This window comes from Ambystoma mexicanum, chromosome 9 (assembly GCF_040938575.1).
Source record: "Ambystoma mexicanum isolate Mex_15411 chromosome 9, UKY_AmexF1_1, whole genome shotgun sequence".
Taxonomy (NCBI): Eukaryota; Metazoa; Chordata; class Amphibia; order Caudata; family Ambystomatidae; genus Ambystoma; species Ambystoma mexicanum.
In genome coordinates, this window is record NC_090931.1 from 615,091,469 (window position 1) to 615,109,869 (window position 18,401).

At 48.1% G+C, this 18,401-nt stretch overlaps 1 long non-coding RNA gene across 1 annotated transcript in view; it reads left to right on the top strand.

The window, feature by feature from the left end:
• The first annotated feature begins 8,013 nt into the window (after positions 1-8,013).
• LOC138488359 (uncharacterized) overlaps positions 8,014-18,401 on the top strand; it is a 60,063-nt gene continuing 49,675 nt past the window's right edge. Inside the window, exon 1 of the long non-coding RNA XR_011274645.1 lies at positions 8,014-8,167. This is a non-coding gene — a long non-coding RNA (uncharacterized lncRNA). The remainder of the gene's footprint in view (positions 8,168-18,401) is intronic.

The window sequence follows — 18,401 nt, forward strand, 5'->3', positions numbered from 1 at the left end:
TGTGACCATGGAGATGCGTTAGCTTCACTCCGTACTCCAAAAGGGCAAGCATCCATCGTTCAATGCGCGGCTGAGGCTTTGGATAGGTCCCTGCCATCTCTCCCATCTCCACTTTGACCATTGCCACCATTTTCCGGCCTCCAGGTGCCACCACCCTGTTCCTCTCTGAATGGGCTGACTTCTGCTCCTCCTTACTTTCCTCCACCTCCAACCTACTCCTACTGGGTGACTCCCCAGGCTCTGCATCCACTCTCTTCACTGACCTCTGCACCTCGCTTTCCCTCCTCATTCTCACTTCTGGGCCCACCCACTCAGCTGGACACACTCTGGATGCCCTCATTCACTCTGACCTCTCTCTCCCCCCCCCAACTAGTCACCCAACTCTCCTAGTCTGATCATTCTCTCCTCTCCTCCCACTTGAGTCTACTTGGCCCCCTGACTGCCCTCCCGAAAGTTCCACCAACCTCTTTCGCTAACATCCACCCGATGAAATTAGTGTCTGCAGCTGCTTTCGCTTCCACCTTCATCTTCCCTCACCTCCCCCACCTCTGACTCTACCTCCGATTCTGCCCTCAGCAACCTCCACCTTTCCAACACCAATACTCTTGACATCCTTGCCCCAGTCATGAGTATCCACATGAAACCTGCCTCTAAGTGTAACACCTGGAACGATACCGACCTTGCGGCCCTGAAACACAAGTGCAGGGCAGCAGGACGGAAGTGGCAAACCTCAGGCTCATTCTCTGACAAACTGGCCTGCCGCCTGCTCCAAAGGCAACACAGACACTCCATCTGTGCCAAGAAAAGTGCCCACATTCAGGCGCAGGTTTCCGGTGCATCCGATAACACAGCAGAACTTTTCAAGATTTGCAGGGAACTAGCCAACCCCTCCTCAGTCTCTTTCTCCCCTGCACCATCCCAGGCCCTCTGCAATGTACTAGCCTCATACTTTGCCTCCAAAGCACTGGACATCCTTACCACCCTGGCTACACAACCCGTCCCTCACCCCCTCACCCCTGCAACCCCCTCCCTCCTCTGTCCTCATTCTCCTCCTTCACCCATGTCACACCTGAAGAAGTTACCAGAGTTGTCCGCTCCATGAAGGCCTCTTCTAAGCAGGTTTCCCTCTGCTCATCCAGGACCATCAAGGATAACATTGTCTCTCTTTTGCCTGCTCTTGCTGATTTCTGCAATCACTCTTTGTCACAGGATCTTTCCCCTCCTCCCTTAAGCACTCAATTGTGTGCCCATTCCTGAAAAAACCTTCATCTGATCCTACCTGTCCTGCCATTTACCGCCCCAACTCCATCACCCCCTTCCTGGGGAAACTGCTGGAGAAGATGGTTCCGCCCCAACTCACATACTGAACTTGTTGGTGGTCTCAAGGACCATCAATCTGGATTCCGAGCATTCAGGGGCACGGAAACTGCTCTTCTGAACACCCGCGAAGAACTGCTGTCCAGCTGTCTTTATTGTTCTCACTCTTTCCTCTGCCTTTGACACAGTCAACCATTCCATCTTCATACCAAGGCTCGACAATACCCTTGGTATCTCGGAACAGGCACAGGACTGGCTGACATTGTTCCTTACTGACCGCTCTTCCCAGGTCATCCTGGGCACCTTCTCCTCTCCTAACACCCTCTCCACCTGTGGTGTTCCCCAGGGTTCTATCCTCTCCCCCTAGCTATTTAACATCTACCTTGCTCTGCTTGCACGCTTCATCTCCTCCTTCTCTTCCAACTTCCAGTGTTACGCAGATGACACACAGCTCTTTTTCAAACTCCCCTCTGACCCCTTTTCAATCTCCATCATCCCAGACTGCCTATCTGCCATCCAGTCCTGGTGTACCGCCAACGATCTCTGCCTCAACCCCTGTAAAACTGAGATCCTTCCCATCTGGACCCCTGCTCCCTCCTTCTTCCCTTCACTCTGGCCTTCCTCTTGGGGCTCTCCCCCTGTGCTCTCTTCTGAAGTCAGAAACCTTGGCGCATCTTCGACTCCTCTCTCTCCTTCCTCCCTCTCACTCAGGACATTGCCAAGAAGTCTCACTTTCAGCTCTTTCTTCTCAAAGGAATTCTCCCTTTTCTCACTTTCCACAGAGGCTCAATGTGACCCAAGCCCTGGTTCTCTCTTGGCTTGACTATTGCAATAGCTTCCTCCTGAATCTTCTACTCTGCGACCCCTGCAACTAATCCAGAACAGGGCAGCAAGAGTTATCCTTGGCCTTAAGCCCGGGGACTACATCTCTCCTGCACTAAAAGGTCTTCAATGGCTCCCGGTTGCTGGTCAGATTAAATTCAAATCCCTATGCATCATCCACAAGGCGGCCTGGGCCCGGGGGCCACACTATCTTCAACGTTATTTTACTATATTCTCTCCCTCTAGACCTCTACGCTCCTCTGGCTCCAACACTCTGTGTGTAAAGCGTTTTGCTAAACAGAGGCAGGTGGTCCTTCACTTTCCTCAGATTGGAGAGCACCCGGGCACCCTGCAATTCACCCACAATGTCATCTACCGTAGGGATCAAATGTCTCTCCCGTTTGATGGCCTGTTTTGGGATCCTCATGTCCACTCATATGCGTGCTGCTCCCACCTGCTTCGGTTTCCGTACCGCCACTATCGGGGACACCCAGTGAGTCAGCCAACCACTTTTTCAATTATGTCCAGCTCAACTAGATGGCCAAGCTCTTTGTCCACCTGCTCCCTTAAATGGAATGGTATCCTGCAGTATTTCAGTGCTACTGGGCGGACGGACCCATCAATGTGCAGTTTCACTGTGTCCCCTTTCAACATCCCCACCCCATCAAAAATATCCTTGAACCTTTCAAGCACTGTGTTGATGTCCTCTGCATATAATCCATATGCAAAATGTACGATGCCTAGGGCCTCTGACACTGTGTAATTGACAAGGTGGGTCCTGGGAGTCCCTCTGCCAGACATTAGTCCTGGTTACGAGGGACTTACCCAGAGTCTTTAGCTCACTATCTTTCACAGAGAAGAAATGTCCTAAACATATCAGTCTTTGTCCTGCCCTGGGGCAGTCCAGCACAAAAATGCTAGGCAATTCTCCTCTGAACAAGAGTACCAACAGCATCCCCAGACACAAGGAGAATTGCCTAGCATTTCGGTGCTGGACTGCCCCAGGGCAGGACAAAGACTGATATGTTTAGGAAATTTCTTCTATGTGAAAGATAGTGAGCTAAAGACTCTGGGTAAGTCCCTCGTAACCAGGACTAATGTCTGGCAGAGGGACTCCCAGGACCCCCCTTGTCAATTTGCATATTTAAGTAACTTTGGGTCTCACCCTAAGTTACTTGGGGAATCCAGACGTGGACCCCTTGCTCACTATTCTTAGAAAGGCACAGCTCCTCCCTACTGATGAGGTCCAACCAGACCGAAACACGTGTCTGGGGATGCTGTTGGTACTCTTGTTCAGAGGAGAATTGCCTAGCATTTCGGTGCTGGACTGCCCCAGGGCAGGACAAAGACTGATATGTTTAGGAAATTTCTTCTCTGTGAAAGATAGTGAGCTAAAGACTCTGGGTAAGTCCCTCGTAACCAGGACTAATGTCTGGCAGAGGGACTCCCAGGACCCCCCTTGTCAATTTGCATATTTAAGTAACTTTGGGTCTCACCCTAAGTTACTAGGGGAATCCAGACGTGGACCCCTTGCTCTATTCTTAGATAGGCACAGCTCCTCCCTACTGATGAGGTCCAACCAGACCGAAACACGTGTCTGGGGATGCTGTTGGTACTCTTGTTCAGAGAATTGCCTAGCATTTCGGTGCTGGACTGCCCCAGGGCAGGACAAAGACTGATATGTTTAGGAAATGTCTTCTCTGTGAAAGATAGTGAGCTAAAGACTCTGGGTAAGTCCCTCGTAACCAGGACTAATGTCTGGCAGAGGGACTCCCAGGACCCCCCTTGTCAATTTGCATATTTAAGTAACTTTGGGTCTCACCCTAAGTTACTAGGGGAATCCAGACGTGGACCCCTTGCTCACTATTCTTAGAGGCACAGCTCCTCCCTACTGATGAGGTCCAACCAGACCGAAACACGTGTCTGGGAATGCTGTTGGTACTCTTGTTCAGAGGAGAATTGCCTAGCATTTCGGTGCTTGACTGCCCCAAGGCAGGACAAAGACTGATATGTTTAGGAAATTTCTTCTCTGTGAAAGATAGTGAGCTAAAGACTCTGGGTAAGTCCCTCCTAACCAGGACTAATGTCTGGCAGAGGGACTCCCAGGACCCCCCTTGTCAATTTGTATATTTAAGTAACTTTGGGTCTCACCCTAAGTTAATAGGGGAATCCAGACGTGGACCCCTTGCTCACTATTCTTAGAGAGGCACAGCTTCTCCCTACTGATGAGGTCCAACCAGACCGAAACACGTGTCTGGGGATGCTGTTGGTACTCTTGTTCAGAGGAGAATTGCCTAGCATTTCGGTGCTGGACTGCCCCAGGGCAGGACAAAGACTGATATGTTTAGGAAATTTCTTCTCTGTGAAAGATAGTGAGCTAAAGACTCTGGGTAAGTCCCTCGTAACCAGGACTAATGTCTGGCAGAGGGACTCCCAGGACCCCCCTTGTCAATTTGCATATTTAAGTAACTTTGGGTCTCACCCTAAGTTACTAGGGGAATCCAGACGTGGACCCCTTGCTCTATTCTTAGATAGGCACAGCTCCTCCCTACTGATGAGGTCCAACCAGACCGAAACACGTGTCTGGGGATGCTGTTGGTACTCTTGTTCAGAGGAGAATTGCCTAGCATTTCGGTGCTGGACTGCCCCAGGGCAGGACAAAGACTGATATGTTTAGGAAATTTCTTCTCTGTGAAAGATAGTGAGCTAAAGACTCTGGGTAAGTCCCTCGTAACCAGGACTAATGTCTGGCAGAGGGACTCCCAGGACCCCCCTTGTCAATTTGCATATTTAAGTAACTTTGGGTCTCACCCTAAGTTACTAGGGGAATCCAGACGTGGACCCCTTGCTCACTATTCTTAGAGGCACAGCTCCTCCCTACTGATGAGGTCCAACCAGACCGAAACACGTGTCTGGGAATGCTGTTGGTACTCTTGTTCAGAGGAGAATTGCCTAGCATTTCGGTGCTTGACTGCCCCAAGGCAGGACAAAGACTGATATGTTTAGGAAATTTCTTCTCTGTGAAAGATAGTGAGCTAAAGACTCTGGGTAAGTCCCTCCTAACCAGGACTAATGTCTGGCAGAGGGACTCCCAGGACCCCCCTTGTCAATTTGTATATTTAAGTAACTTTGGGTCTCACCCTAAGTTAATAGGGGAATCCAGACGTGGACCCCTTGCTCACTATTCTTAGAGAGGCACAGCTTCTCCCTACTGATGAGGTCCAACCAGACTGAAACACGTGTCTGGGGATGCTGTTGGTACTCTTGTTCAGAGGAGAATTGCCTAGCATTTCGGTGCTGGACTGCCCCAGGGCAGGACAAAGACTGATATGTTTAGGAAATTTCTTCTCTGTGAAAGATAGTGAGCTAAAGACTCTGGGTAAGTCCCTCGTAACCAGGACTAATGTCTGGCAGAGGGACTCCCAGGACCCCCCTTGTCAATTTGCATATTTAAGTAACTTTGGGTCTCACCCTAAGTTACTAGGGGAATCCAGACGTGGACCCCTTGCTCTATTCTTAGATAGGCACAGCTCCTCCCTACTGATGAGGTCCAACCAGACCGAAACACGTGTCTGGGGATGCTGTTGGTACTCTTGTTCAGAGGAGAATTGCCTAGCATTTCGGTGCTGGACTGCCCCAGGGCAGGACAAAGACTGATATGTTTAGGAAATTTCTTCTCTGTGAAAGATAGTGAGCTAAAGACTCTGGGTAAGTCCCTCGTAACCAGGACTAATGTCTGGCAGAGGGACTCCCAGGACCCCCCTTGTCAATTTGCATATTTAAGTAACTTTGGGTCTCACCCTAAGTTACTAGGGGAATCCAGACGTGGACCCCTTGCTCACTATTCTTAGAGGCACAGCTCCTCCCTACTGATGAGGTCCAACCAGACCGAAACACGTGTCTGGGAATGCTGTTGGTACTCTTGTTCAGAGGAGAATTGCCTAGCATTTCGGTGCTTGACTGCCCCAAGGCAGGACAAAGACTGATATGTTTAGGAAATTTCTTCTCTGTGAAAGATAGTGAGCTAAAGACTCTGGGTAAGTCCCTCCTAACCAGGACTAATGTCTGGCAGAGGGACTCCCAGGACCCCCCTTGTCAATTTGTATATTTAAGTAACTTTGGGTCTCACCCTAAGTTAATAGGGGAATCCAGACGTGGACCCCTTGCTCACTATTCTTAGAGAGGCACAGCTTCTCCCTACTGATGAGGTCCAACCAGACCGAAACACGTGTCTGGGGATGCTGTTGGTACTCTTGTTCAGAGGAGAATTGCCTAGCATTTCCGTGCTGGACTGCCCCAGGGCAGGACAAAGACTGATATGTTTAGGAAATTTCTTCTCTGTGAAAGATAGTGAGCTAAAGACTCCCAGGACCCCCCTTGTCAATTTGCAAATGATGGAGAAGTCCATAAAATGTGTCCAGCAATTGCTCATCCTTTTGTTTCACTGCACACATTACAAAACGCTTGTAGTTTGCGAGTGGCATGAAATGCTCCCTGAGACAGTCCTTCGCCGCTTGATACGTGTTATCTGCTGGTATTAGCATCGTGAAAATGCGGTTTACTTCCGGTCCTGCTGCGTATATCAGCATTGATAACTTTGCGTCATCGTTGGTTTCCACTGTGGCCCTAAAATACATTTCCAACCTGTTGATTCACATATGCCATCTGGGTCCTAGGCCAGACAGAGTTCCTGATGTGTTGAATGTGGGCATGGGGGCTAATGAGCCTTGTTGTCTTGGTGTTGTGGCCACTTTCGACAGGTCCAGGGCCTGCTTGTATCATGCCTGCTGCCGCCATCACACCATCTTTGTTGTCTCCCATACTGCCACTCCTTTCAAATGGCAGTGGTACTCCGTTTTGAGTGCACAGACACCTATATCTGAACAGAGGCCACAACTCTGGGACAATTGTGGGTATGTTTCCACACCTTGAACCCACAGGCACACCCGTTTTGTCAGAGGCCGCCACTTAGGGCAGAAAACGACCACCAGGCAGTTCCATGTGTTAAAATTGTGGCAAAAATTGTTGTTTACACACAAAAAAGGCTTCGGTTTTGCTGCCACAATACATGTAATGGATGTGGGGGACACCCCCCCGCAAACCATTATACCATTTAAGGTGAGCGGGAGATACCCCCATTCCCCTTAAATTGTATAATGGGTACAACTTTGCTGGGCCTAGCCATTGTGATTTTTTTTCAGAAGACTTTTTTCAAGCGATTTTATTACTTCACACCCAGCAGGCGCTACTCTGGTCACTCTGGGAATCTTCCTCTGGAAGCCCTCCTCATGAGTACACGTGCCTTTCTTTCCCTCTCTTTTTTTCCCCTTAAAACTCAGAAAGTCATTGTCTGACACTTCACACCCCTTCCTTAATGGTCCAGTTTGCCGCTCTGGCAGTTCCAAAAATTACCCATGGGTACACAAGCACTCTGTAGCAGAGCCGCCACCCTGGGAAGTTGCATTAGTGAGATAGGCCTTACCGCAAAGTTCGTGCTCGGCAGGCACAAAGGAAAGCATTCACTGTCATCCACCACAAATGGAATGGACCGTCTGCTTCCTTTCCCCTGGCGGGCGCGTGCATCGAAGCGGGCAGAACGCTCGTCGCCAATGTTGTCAGGTGCCCCCAACCACCATGTGAGCTCCAGCACTCCCACGCTACAGGTGTCTAATGTATTCCTGCACTTTTTATATTGGTGCTGATAGTGTCAAGTTATAACCTGACAAGGACCAATGTTTGTTAACACAGTGTTAAGAAGTGTGTCAAGGCTGTTTGTAGCAAGACATTTTTGTTTAATTGGAAACCTTAATAAATACGGCGTGACCCACTAGTTCCGGGTCAGATGGCGATCCGAGCACGCCACAATACAGCGTATGTCTCCGGCTCTCCTTGTTGCCGCCGCGGTACTGGGCCTTGTGAGAGTCACGCGAGCGCGACGGCACTGTTCGCCGCCGTGCATGCGCAGAATAAAGTGGGAAGACCTGTGAGCGCGGAACCCGTTCGAAGCAGACCTGTGTCTTCCGTACAGGTACGAGAGGCCAAGGCTGTTAATGGGGGTACCAGGGGCACATTGAGAAGCTTCACAGGCCCGACTAGCCCCTGCGCAGTACAGCGCAGGATCGTCCTCCCTTCAGAGCGCGCTCTCAGTTCACCCCAGCAAAGTCCTGCTGGCCAACCTAACGCACCTAGGTTACAAGCAATTCAATCCATCCTTATACTTTTTTCTTCATTAAAATTGTCACATACGTGTAATGAGGAGGGGCGAAAGGCACTCCTACTCTCTGACGTGTCGCTGCCACCTGCACTGAATTCACATGATGCATAGCTAAAGTATATATGACAGGAGTTCGGAGGAGAGCTAGAGATAGAGATAAACACACATGATTCATCTATCCATAAATATGAATTGTCTGCTGTGCGAAACAGAAAACCAAGCAGGAAGCCTTTGGACTCTTCAGCTGTGTATCAGCCCCGGCTTGGCAAAAATACTGCTGACGTTGCCCAATCTGTTTCCAGCAGCGGTGGGAGGAGAAATAGGGGCGGGGCACGTAGGTGGAGGCAAAATAAAGGGGCGGTGTAGGAAGGATCGGATCCCACCCACAGAACAAGAAACTCCCTCCCCAATATAAATACGATTGTTTTTGTATCTCCTGCAAATTCACTCTGCTATAGCTGCAATCCCGCTTAGAGGCCGTTTTTAGCACTCTCGGAAATAACCCTTCATAGATGACAAATGGTCCCGTGATATGTGTCACGGTCCCCACCTTCCCTTAATATGAGCAAGGGACCGAACATCGTGGGAGCCCGACCCCTCCGCATGGCGAATAGTGAATTTACAGCGCATTTGTCCGAGGGAATTCGAAAAAAGCCACAGAATATACAGGAAAAAGCCACAGAATCTACAGGCAAAAGCCATAGAAGAATCTACAGGTAGCACTGAAAATAGGACATTTCAGAAACCGTCTCTGTCTTCTTCTCTCCGCCTGCAGCAGTCTGGTTTGGACTGTGTAATAACGAGACCTCCACAGGTAAGTTATTTAAGCCTTTATTATCAAACCCGAACGCCGTACATATCTCTTCCCTGCTCCTTTCACTCTCCCTCCACCAACTGTCCCCCCCGAACCTTAACCCCTCAACATTCTATAGTAGAACCTTAGATAAGAGCTCGCGGAAGCACGAGCAACTACTACACATCTCCCCCTGTAAACCTCCATAATGAACATTCATTAATTATGAACATAGGTAAGGTAAGGTAGGACAGAAAGAATCCTTAATATGCAATAAGAGGCATATTTGTCTATATGGAACATTGATAATGATTACAGTCCAAGCATTAATCATCTGCAAATTCTAAAACAAAATCCTTGTATTTGGCTGGAATATTCTTTATACGGTTTGGGCGATTATTCACTTGATTGGAGGACTCCGCAAGAACAGAGTTTCCACACTGTCCCCTTCCGTGTGGAACTATGCTTGCATTATCTGATGCAAGCACTGACAACTCCTCTGCAACCCTTACATCCACACCAGTCAAACCAAAAGCACCTTTATCAGAATCACACTCAGAATGTACATCCATCCCTTTAGCATCATGAGCTCCTTCTAATGGCACAACATCATCACTTTCCGAGGCAGACGCCTGCCTCCTACCATGCCCCACCCGAGCATCCTCCCCAACCAGCACAGCCATATCCTTATCCCTCTCTAGGGGAACCACATCCTCAGAGGCATAATCTGGATCAACTCTTATTGTATCCCCACCTCCCTCACAACACGGTTCCTTAGTCCCCGCCAGCTTTCCCTTAACAAGGACCACCCTCCTCAAACTCCATCTGGTACCATCTTGCAATTTAACGTATCCATGACCTACTTTGGTCACAATTTTTGGTTCCATAAATTTGGACAAACCCTTTGCTACAAATCTTGGATTTTTCACCACTACAAGATCACCAATTTGTACACGCAGGGGTTTCTTTTTTTTAAGCTGAGATTCCCAAAAACTGGATTGTTTAACACGCACCTTGTCCAGAACCTCCTGCATGTTGATGCGACTTTGTACACCACCCCCAAGAGCGGCCACCCTTAGTTTAGATCCTGGTTTTCTCCCTCTCATTAACTCAAAAGGAGACACTCCAGTAAAGGAAGAAGGGGTAACCCTATAGGCTTTTAGAGCTTCAGTCACCACACTGCACCACGGCAAACCATTTGCGATGGCCAACTGAACTGCCCCCTTCACAAACCTGTTCATCCGTTCAACTAATCCATTGGCCTCTGGATTGTACAAAGCCACTTTATGGTGACGAATTCCTAGTTTGGAGAAGAACTCTTGCATGGTGACTGATACAAATTGGGGACCATTATCTGAGACTATTCCAGCCGGAACCCCTTCCCTGTCAAACACTGCTGACAAGAAGTCAATCACCTTCTCAGTGGTGACCGAGGACAAGGCCGTGGCCTCCACCCACCTAGAGGTATAGTCCACTAACACCACAAAATATCTGAAACCTCCACCCAAGGTGTCCATGGGACCCATAATATCTACTGCCACTTTTGACCACACCTCTTGCGGCACTTCCACAGGCTGTACGGGTTGGGGCGACGTTGTCTTACTTTTATCACTGACTGAACAAGCCATGCAATCCTTAACTACCTTCTCAACCTCCTCATCCATCTTGGGCCACCAATACCCTTCTCTCAGCCTTCTTTTCGTCATGGATCTCCCGAGATGCCCTTCATGAGCCAACTCCACCAACTTGGCCTTAAGAGATTCAGGTGGTATTAACCTGGTACCCCTGGCAATGCCCCACGGACCTTCAGACAACTCTGTCCATACTTGTCCGAACGACTTGTCCAATTCATCCTTGCCTGCACCTGTAGTAAGAGCAGTCTTGATTTTGTTCAACACAGGGTCCATCGCACATTCTCTACCCCATTCCTGCTCATTTACTGCCGGAAACACTTTGGCCACCAACACATATTCATCACTCATCACAGCCTGTTTTGAGTTTTCCGCACTTACATCATGCCGGGGAAAACGAGATAGACCATCTGCAACCATATTTTTACTGCCAGGTAAGTATTCCACCTTAAAATTATACTCATTCATGTCCGCCATCCAGCGCATCACTCTAGACGATGCCTGGAACAAACCCTTAGATGTCAAAACATGCACTAGGGGTTTATGATCGGTGCGTAATGTGTATTCTACTCCCCACAAGAATGTTCTAAAATGTTTGGATGCCCAGACAGCTGCCAAGGCCTCCCTCTCTATGACAGCATATCTACGTTCTGCTTCACTAAGAACCCTAGATGCAAAAGCAATGGGGCGATACGATCCATCAAAACACTGTTCAAGAACTGCCCCTACACCATACTCACTAGCATCCACTGTCAAAACCGTCTTCCTAGATGGAGAAAAGGAAGCTAACGATGGAGCCTGGTCCACTTGAGCCTTCAAGCCTTCAAATTCTAGCTGGCATGCCCCTGACCACTCAAAATGTACGCCCTTTTTGAGCAACGCTCTCATGGCCACAGTCTTGTCGGAGTACGTGGGAATAAACCTACTATAATATTCGGCCAATCCCAAAAACGACCGTAATTGGTCCTTACTGGTGGGTGGAGATACTTCACATAACGCCTTCACCAACTCAGCCTTGGGATGTATCCCCTTGGCATCCAGGGTGTGTCCTAAATAAGTCACACTCTCCACCCCTATCTTACACTTACTTAATTTGACCGTCAAACCACTCTTCTCCAAAATGCCCAAAACTCGTAGAATCCTTTCATTGTGTTCCTCACGAGACCTGCCCCACACCAAGATATCGTCCTGGAAATATTCCACACCATCCACCCCGCAAAACAACTTTTGCATCACCCGCTGGAAAACAGCGGAGGCGGATGCCAAACCAAATGGCATACGCCGGAAACGGAAAGCTCCAAATGGCGTAATGAACGATGTAAGAGGTCGTGATTCAATGTGCAAATCCACCTGGTGATAGGCAGATGACAAATCTAAGGTGGAGAAACAAGATGCCCCTCGCACAAGTGAAAGCATTTCCTGTATATTCGGTAAGGGATGCCTGTCTATCCAGATACTTGAATTCAAATCTCTTAGGTCAACACACATCCTCATACCACCATCATTTTTACGTGCCAATACAACCGGGGCTAACCACTCTGATGACTCTACCTCCTCTATTACACCAGCCTCCATCAGCTTTTTAAGTTCTGTCTGAAGACTTTCACGTGCCATGATTGGTACACGCCTAACTCTGTGCACAACGGGAACGGCATTCCTCTTGAGCACGATCTTGTGTGAGAAACCCCGCAACTTGCCCAGGACGGAGGAGAAAACTGATGGAAATTTCTTTTGGAGATTATCGGCTGACACCACACTTCCCTCACGCAAACTACCTTCTCTTTCCTTGCTTACGCACAAAACCGGGACAGCTTTGCCAGGTCGAATCTCCATCTCTAGAGCAGCCTGCTCCTCCCACCCAATAACCGGATCGCCCTTACAAGCTACATACAGTTTTCCTCTGGCTTTTCTGCCATGAAATTCAATTTCAACCCACTCATATCCCAATACTTTAATTGGAACACGGCCATACGCACAAGGATTAATATCAGACGGGTTAAGACTAGACACCTCCTTATGGAACTTAGATTTATACATCTCAGGAGATATCATAGTGTATGGAGAACCCGTGTCAACCAACACACTGAGTGGAACTCCATTCACATTAAGAGTAGCCCACGCACTTTTTCCCGACGGTCCCACACTCAACAGTGCACCTTCTTTTGGAAGCAAATCCGCCCTAGCAGAAGGACTAACATATCCTACAACAGTTACATTGTTATCATCTTCTTCGGGGTCCACCATCCGCACCACTTCCTTCCGTGGTATAGCCTTACACATGCGGGCAAAATGTCCTCTTCCCTTGCACTTTCTGCACACAACGGCAGAAGCAGGACATTCCCTTGCACCCGCAATATGACCCCTCCAACCGCATTTCTTGCAGAATTCTCTGCTATTCGGCGTGACTCTTTGATCCTTGTCCCTGGTTCGACTTTCTTCATTTTTGCGTGGCTGAACCATGTGTACAATGTCCGCCTTTTCCGTCACTTCTTTGACACTCTTCCTTGACTCCTCCAGGGCACGGGCTATTTCAATTACTTTCTCCAACGGAGGATCCTTCTCTGTCCACAACCTCTCCCTAACCTTCGAGTCACTAGTTCTCATCATGATCTGGTCACGAATGTATTCTTCTGCCATGCCCGTGAACTTACAAGTAGAAATGAGGGTGCGCAGTGCCGTCACATACGAATCAATGTTCTCGCCAGAACCTTGTGCCCTTGAAAAGAAATGATACCTCTCAAGCACAATGTTTGCTCTTTTGCCAAAACGTGTCTCAAGTTTTTTTAGAGCAGTCTCAAATGCCAAAATCACTGCCTGCCCCCCTTCACCATCTCCTTCTCCTGAAGACAAAGCCATAACATCCTGGCCCGGAAGGTGTCTGAACACCCTTAAACCCTCCGTACCAAGGCAATTGAGTAGGGTCGCTTCCTTGTCATCATCAGACATTCTGGAACCCCCTGACGCTCTCAGATATACTTTGAAAGTGTCCACCCAAAGCTCCCATGCAATGGGGGGCTCCCCCGGATTGGGGAGGAAGGCCGGAGGAGGACGTGCATTGCTGCGCTGCATAGTCACTGGATCCGACATAGCCACTGACTGAGGTCTATGCTATGAAACACCTGAACTCTCTGCGCTCTTCCGTGAATAACAATGTTTAAGTAACTTGTTCAACACGGCAGACTAGCAAGATGATTATTCCACCTTCACATATGCACAATACTGTTAAAGGCAGGCTCCAGTCACTTCCCTCCTCTATATTTTGTAGCAAATAGAAAGCACAGTATCTCAATGCCAGCACACAAGTAGTTAACTCTCCTCTCCTTGCAGTTCGAGTAATATAGACACACCCACCCTTGAACAGGAAGCCTTCCGTTAACTTCCTATGTGGTGGGCGGAGCCGAACAACAGGGCATCCGTGTATAATTTGCGTCTTCACAGCTACGAAGAACGCCGGACTCTGCCCCCTCCCAGGGTCCTCCTCTCACCTGTGCTGCTCCCTAGTATTATTGTGCACCGCACGGCACTGTCGCACCCCGCCACAAGCCGCACTCGACCTCTTCCGGGAGCGCGGCTCGGCAGGATTTAAGCTTGACAGCGGCCGCACAGCCGTGAACACGGCTGCACTCTTTGCGGTGTGCCGCGCTCGACCTCCTCCGAGAGCGCGGCCCGGCAGGATCCTCTGCTAGTGGCAGCGGCCGCTCAGCCGTAGCACGGCTGAACTCCTTGCCGTGTGCTGCGCTCGACCTCCTCCGGGAGCGCGGCTCGGCCGGCCGCTGAAGGCAAGTAGCGTTGGCCCAGCTGACACTTTTCACGCCGGGGCCCGCGCTCGACCTCGTCCGGGAGCGCAGCCCAGAAATCAGCTGAGGTACCGGATGATGTGTACGGCTGGCAAGGCGCGTGGGTCGGGTTTGAAGATCCTCGTCGCCAGTGTAATAACGAGACCTCCACAGGTAAGTTATTTAAGCCTTTATTATCAAACCCGAACGCCGTACATATCTCTTCCCTGCTCCTTTCACTCTCCCTCCACCAACTGTCCCCCCCGAACCTTAACCCCTCAACATTCTATAGTAGAACCTTAGATAAGAGCTCGCGGAAGCACGAGCAACTACTACAGACTGCTCACTCAACATTAACCGAAATTCAACATGTGTCGGCGCTGGATTTTCTCGGATCCGACAAAACCCGTCTCGCGTGCTCTCGGAAAATCCGTTTTCATCCTTCGAGGGTTGCTGCCGTAGGCGGGACTCGAAAATCAAGCGGTCAGAACAAAGGTCAAAAGATTTACCCACTACGCCACTTAAACGTTTTTTAGGATACGTCTTCATATGATGATATGATTGTACTATGCAGAAAATATTGAAGTACGTTTTGTAAGTTTAAAAGGTGTGCACCTTTTATAGTTTTCTTGCAATCTTATAGGAAACACTCCTCTTCTATTGGGTTATTTTCTAGGTGTTAATAAATGAAGGTCCTGAAATGGAAATGTTTGTTTATGGAAGGTGAATAGAGTAGGAGGGGCTGGTTAAAAAAAATCTCCTGCTAACACCAACACCCATATCTCCATCGGCACCAGGCACGTTTGGAGATGTGTGGGGGTCCATTTTCAACATGAGGGTTGTGGTACCCCTGCTTATGCTTAGAGCGAAAACAGTCTGAGGCACCGCTGTGGTGCATATAATGGCGACAAAGATAAGGTTAATAGCGTTGATTATCACAATGGCATCAGCCAGCAGGGTTCTTAAACTATAAATGGCCACTGAAGTGGCGGGTGTGGAGGAGCCAGTGTTAGAAGGCAACAAGGTGATAACACTTCAGTATATCCCGTGTGGAGGGTGGAAGGGCTTCAGGAAACGCAGCTTGTAATGCGAGCGCTGCAAAGTGCCCAATTTTAGCCCCAGAACGAAAATAGAGAAACTAATATATTGCTGTTCTACAAGACTGCTGACTGGCAACATGGGGCAGTTGCTGACTCACACCCCTGGGGCTCGAGGCCCCTTTCATTTAAAAAGGTCGAAAGGCCCTGTCTCCCTGATCGGCACCACCTTAACCCCGCACACTTTTTGGTGGGATCCCGCAGTTAATCATTTCCTTTTCCAGCACTGTCTGCTGTGGATCTTGATACAGCTCAGCACAACTCTGTTACACACAGTACAGTTCATGTGCATGGTTTAAATGCCAATAGTGTTTTACCATTCGCCTCCAGCAACATTGATACGGAACACAGATCATGTAGAGTCAGAAACCGAAAACTGTAAACATCTCTATTGGAGCAAAGCAAGGTTCCTGACCCTACTGATAAAGAACTAAGATGGTACCTGACCTATTTGCCCCCCTCTCTTAGTGTCTATGGTCATAAGGTCAGGCAGACATGGCTTATTAGCCAAGAGCAGTCTGCATTCTGGCACTTATAGGTAAATACTGATAATGGACAAATGCAATCTGCAAGTCCCAGTGGTGGAAATTGAAAACATTTAAAGGGGGATCCGACAAGGACTGGGGTGGGGGTGGCGTTTGGAGGAGGTGGTGGCATTCTGAGGAGGCAGAGTTCAAAAGGGACAGAGCTGGCAGTTGTAGTCCGCTCAGAGAAAATGTTCAAAATAATATTTTTTAAATGGTGCAATTTCTTTCATGCTGCTAGTGTCCAAACTCTGCACTGTACATGAATTCCACTTTAAATCACTTCCATGGCAGTGGTGCACCCAACATTTGTTTTCATTGTCACTTAAATCACTTTGGGATGCCATCAGCCAGAAAAAAATACCTGGAAGGTGAGATTTTACTATAACTATAATGGTAAAGAATAAAAGGTGTTCACATTTTAAACCCAGCAATCTATAGTGCAATATTACCTGGAAAACAAAATCTAAATATGAGACATGTGCTTTGATTACAATTGTATGTGGTCTTGTGGGTAAGCGTCAACACTGAAAACGCTTAAGCAAGCTTGCCAGCCTAAATAAAAAACTTACAACATCGGACAAGGAGTTCGATGAGGAATCGACCAAAAAAGGCTCACATGCAATTCAAGAAATCCCTGACCAGGACAATCGTTCTGGAAAACAAATCATGTGTATTGATGTGGAAGATGATTTTATGGATACCTCCACCTACACAATGACAGGTTACGCGGACAATAATTGTTCTGAAGGTACAGATGTTGAACACGAGCAATCAGAGATTTGTATTGGCCATCAGGAAGACGCGGGGAAAAACGTAGATCGAAAACCGGCATCAGAACAAGTAATGTCTAAAAGACACAGAACCTTTGATAATGCTAATACTAATACACAAAACAAAGTAGCCACCCACGCCGCCTTGTAGATCAAATTCCCTAACATTGAGATCTCAGCAAAAGGGGAACAGACTTCAAGTTCAGCTCTGGTGTTCTTAACGCTGGAAGAGAAAAGAAAAGTGGATCAGTATCAGAACAAGAAGACGGGCAGGAAATGCTCTAATCAATGATGGGATGAACACACTGAACAATGGGGCTTCAAAGCCAACTGAGAAGTACATGAAGGCACAGTGAAATCAGCAAACAAACCAACGCTGTTTAGGGAAAACATAGTTATTAGCATAAAAAGAAACTCAGAGACCGACGGGGCACGAACCATCATCTATCATCAATCTGACACCTCGGACTACATGAGGAATTGCCAGCCGGAGCTAGCCAAATTTGGTCTTATTAGTAAAAAAATCATAGATAACGAAAGGCAACAGTTATATTGGAAGAAATGTCCAAGCTTGACCACGGATTGGCTCCCAAGATGCGTCAAACCTCGACCTTTAGAACTTTAGAACAGAAGCGGAAGGAACTCCTGAATAGAGGAAGCCACATTGCGATGAAAATCATCACAAATACAACGAATGCGAAAGACCTAAGGCCTCTCCAAAAGAAGAACAAAGAGAATCCTCTGAATAAAGGCTGCACCTGCTCCTGGAGCGAATCCTACATATCAATGATGGCCGAATACTGAATAGAGCAAATGTCCTATAATTATTACATCAGATTCCAAAATTACGATTGATCACAGCCATGAATTTGAAAAGAATCGAATTTCTGGAAGAAGCAAGGCTCTACAAGGTGTTCATCTCCTTGTCTTCCAATTCAGCTAAACAATTATTGCTCGACGAAGCACTGCCGCAGTTACCAATGGGTTTCGATTTAACGGAGCCCATTTTGTTTGCAACAAGAGTCAACCAGGAATACGACACCCAAGACAAAGTATCTTCTTTAAAGCAGGTCAACACCTGCGACAGGACTAGGAAATCGAGCACATCCTTCATTAAACAAGCACACAAGGAGACTCTATCTGAAGTAAAACTCAACACGACAGTATTTCCACTAACTACTTCAGTTGATCATCATCAGAGGGCTCGGGGGCAACTTAATGCTAAGGAGAGCAGGAGCCCCCTTTAAGATAATGAGAACTGGACTTGATTGACAGAGGCGATAACAGTGAAAAGTAAGAGATCATAACTGAGCACCCAGACCAAACCTATGGACTATGTAATGGGCAGTTTGAATACAAGAGGATTCGAGCATTTTTTTGGGAAGAGCGACATAATCTTTGATGCATATGACTTGATTTGCCTAAGAGAAGTCCCGATTTTAGAAGGATATGCC